The sequence below is a fragment of the Artibeus jamaicensis genome, unplaced genomic scaffold (assembly GCF_021234435.1).
Source record: "Artibeus jamaicensis isolate MK-2021 breed Jamaican fruit bat unplaced genomic scaffold, CSHL_Jam_final contig_332, whole genome shotgun sequence".
NCBI lineage: Eukaryota > Metazoa > Chordata > Mammalia > Chiroptera > Phyllostomidae > Artibeus > Artibeus jamaicensis.
In genome coordinates, this window is record NW_026521788.1 from 10,401,895 (window position 1) to 10,406,063 (window position 4,169).

The 4,169-nt window shown below is 36.3% G+C and overlaps 1 pseudogene; it reads right to left on the reverse strand.

Annotated features, from left to right (window-relative positions):
- Positions 1-752: 752 nt before the first annotated feature.
- Positions 753-854, reverse strand: LOC119042909 (uncharacterized; annotated as a pseudogene).
- Positions 855-4,169: the final 3,315 nt, after the last annotated feature.

Below are 4,169 nucleotides of genomic sequence, written 5' to 3' on the forward strand. Positions count from 1 at the left end.
TGAGAAAGAAAACTGAAGTATCAGGTAGAAATATGGACTTTGACAGATGACTGACAGAAACATAAAATTTTTTCCTCCCACCTCTATGTTCTTATAGCTGAGTTAATTAATAATCAAATAACGTGAGACCTACTAACAGAAGAAAATGTCCACAATTTATGGCTGTACACTCAGGGATGCCATAACATATAACACCCAAAGTCACATTTGAGCGTTTGAGATTTATATGCCATTTTGGACAAAGGAGAAGAGGAGATAGGGTCTAGGATTTCACAGAGGAAGTACACAATTTACATTTAGATGAGAAAGAGGGAGCATGGTAAACAAATTTTACTGGGCCACTCATAAAAAATGGGATGCAGCAGGAAGTTCAACAAACAGGCTTTACTATATTTCTTGCTGTCCTTTACATTTAGCTCATATTATGATGCTAACGTGATGTTTTTCCTTTAAGCAGGTTTTCAACCTGAATTTCTCTAGGCAGGTAAAGGAGGGGAGGATCAAATGTTCTTTCTGAGTCTTTTTTTCTTAAAAACCAGCTTAAAATCAATATCAAAAACTGGTTGCCTTTTGGCTGACAGTATACACAGTGGACCAAAAGGACGTTTATAGTTGTGAGTACAGGAAACTCAAAATTATTCCTTATTATTATTTATTAACTATTGTATTATTTTCCATACAATTATAAATCTACTTTTGCTACACTCTGTATTTGTTTGACCAAAAAAAAAATCACCACTACATTTTTAAATAATCAGTTACCAAACTATAAAAATTTGAATATTTCATATGAACATTTAAGCTGATAAGAACAGATACTACACTTGATCTTAGCCAAAAGGCCGAGAAGCGATGATATGAACATTTTAATATATGGTATCTTGAAAAAACAGAATACCTACTCATATTCTTCATAAACAGTCATGAGACTTAGTAGCTGTTAGCGTGGTTAGGTAGGGTGTTTTCTATGATTATAATGCGCACCATCCTACTGTGTCCTTAAATATGACGATGGGTACATTTATTATTTATCATCATGATTCAGATACTGTTTTTCACCATTGTTGCTTTGATGGAGGACTCAAGACTTGGAAAATTTCAGCTTAAGGTAAAAAGTTATAAGTCTAGCAAGTAATGTGTATGTTAAAGCTTTTGTTTCAGAAACTACAGATAAGGCCCATCCTAGCTCCTGGGAAAACAGCCAGCCTCCTGGGGCGCTTGGCTAGAGATTACCACCTGGGGACAAGTTGGAGGCATCTGGGCCTTTATGTTCCAGGGAGAGCAGATGACCACCCTCCCCTGGGAACAGCTAACTGCCCAGAACAGGAGTGTTGCAGCTTTCCTTCCCTAATCCTCTCTGAATTTCAAAGCCCTCACCACACCTTGTTTATCTACCCACCCCCACCTTATAAAAGGTCTGGCTGGAAAGAAAAGACAAGACCGTATTTTAGGGTATGGACCCACCATCTTCTCAGGTCACCGGCCATCTGAATAAAGTGCTGGTAAAAGATTCAATCACTGTCATTGCTTATTGTGTTTGGTAGTGACAGGCAGTCCGAATGCTGGTGTCTCTTCTAGTTGCAGCTTCACTCATTTTAATTTCTTATAACCAGTATAGGCATTTTAGTTTTCTACTTTCGCTCTGAGATAGCAGTGGATCCCTTTTGACATAAAGTTTTCATTTCTCTTTCTTTTTATAAAATTATTATTTTTTTGGTTTGAGAACAGAACCTATTGTGAATAGAAGCTCCAAAGAGTACATTTAAGTTCAATTACATCTAGAAAAACAATGCCGAATTACCAAGGGAGAATGAAATGGATGAATGAATTCTCCCCAAAACCAGAACTAATGAGTGACAGATCTGAAAATAAAATACCTAATTCTAGACTTATATTCAAGTACTTGCAGAAAGTGTAATTAATCTGATTAATCAATTTTAATAATTAAAGTAAAATGAGTAACAGTTAAATATTATATACCTAAAAGTCCAAATCTAGTTTTCATATATAACCAATTGATTATATTTTTAAATTCCAAATTGCAAATTGTTTTGATGTAGAGCATTGGATCTTTTACAGAAGAAAGTTGCCCCACCAACCTAAGTAAAACTGAAATGTAGAGTACTGAATACACCAAAGGATCACTTTTGGTAATGTGTCATGAGTTATTACTTACACAGTAATAACTTCTATAAGTTAACCCTTGATAAGCCCATGAGAGTGTACTTGGGAGTGTATGTGTGTATGCCTAGGGGGAGGTTGTAAAATGGGAGCCGGCACAGGGAATCTAAATAACAATGACATATATTGTTGATCCTGGTAATTTTAATTTTTAAATTGAGTTTAGAGAGAGAGAGAAAAAGGGAGAGAGAAAAACATCGATTTGTTGTTCCACTTACTCATGCATTCATTGGTTGACTCTTCTATATGACCTGTCTAGGGATCAAACCCACAACCATGGTACATCAGGACAGGGCTCTCACGGAGTTACCCAGCCAGGGCTGATCCGGGTCATTTTAAAGTGAGAGGAGCTGGCCATTCACTAACTCCATTAGTGGGTATTTCAGTATGAATCTTACTTGATGATTATAATGTTCATTTGGTAATGTTACCACAGGGAATTCACTAATTATTAAAAAGAAAAGGTGTCAAAAACATTAGACATGGAGCTTAATAAACTGGGGAGCACTAGACTATTTACCTCACCAGGAAGCTACAGCTTCACACTCCTGGGAATTACAACATTTCTCCAGCCAGGGGAGTAACACCTTCTCCCTTCCCTCCTCTGGTACCAGATTGCTGGGGAGTTGCTGGGGAAGTGCTTGCACATAGAGTCCTTTTAGTCTAACTAGGGGGTTGGACCCATCAGAAAGCCCACAAAAGCTTGATGAGTTGATTGGTACTTTTGAAAAAGCACCTGGTCCATCCCAAACCCAAACTAATATAATCCAAAGGTAAAAAGAAGTGCTCTTCCCCCGGCCCCGCCCCTCTTGGCCCATCATGATTGAATGTTAGGATTGGAATTTTTTGTTGATCCTGAATAATCCCATTTCACTGGAGAAATATATGACTGATTTTTTTAAGGTCAACAATACAAAGACATTCCTGCTTCCATATCAGACTTACTGCTAGTTAGAAATGTCTTCTTTAACAATATTTCCCAACTTTTATAGATGTAGAGCTACTTTAGATCTGGAAGCAGCCTGAAGTGACAATCCCTCTTAGGAAATGAAATGAGTCTTTTGTTTTAGATAATTGTGTTTTCATTACAATATTTCTACTTTAAAAATTAAAATAAAGAGCTTCTTTTATATGTTAAATTATACTTTTGTTAGTGTGATTGATTTTATTTTTATCTTTGCATTTCTGTGTTTATCTATCCTTCTATCCATTCATCTATTTGTTCATTAGTTTTTTAATTTCTAATTTTTTGTTTGCTTATTCTTACTACATTGCCTAGTTCCTCTGATATGTATTAATATGGACTGGTAAAAAGTGAAACTACAGAGAAACTTGTTTGCATGGAAACTTCAAAGGTCAGTGAAGAATTTACTTAAACTCTATCTACTCAAATTAAAAATTTTCAAAAATATCATTATCTAAAGAGCACAGTTGTTGGTACTATACAGAATTTTTACTTTGGACTATGCCACTGACTGTGAGTTTTGCTAGTTAAATAACTCAAGTTTAGTTTTCTCACTTATCAATTGGGAATGATGAAGAACATAACTTTATTATATGGCAATTTATGTAAATTCCCTCAAGTACTCAATGAAGAGAACTGATGGTCATTGGACTGGGTAATTATAATTACGTTTGATTTCTCAGGAGTGAAACAGAGTCAGTCCTTGCTTGACTATTTGAGAAAGCTGCTGAGCAGGTGCACATAATCCACAAGGACTACCTACTAGATATCACTTCCAGTCAGCAGTGGGTAGAATGCCAATCTGCTCACTGTCTACGTGACTTACATGTGGTAGCTCAAGCAATACGACATAAACAGGAAACACTTCACACTTATGTCTATTCTCCAGTTCCTCAAACAGCAAGATGCCTCCAGATGTGAAATGAAACCCATCAATAATATGAGCTCAGGAATGAGTCTCGACCACTCACATTTTAAAATTACATATACAACCCTTGTCAGGCCCACCAGTGGCTGCTTAATC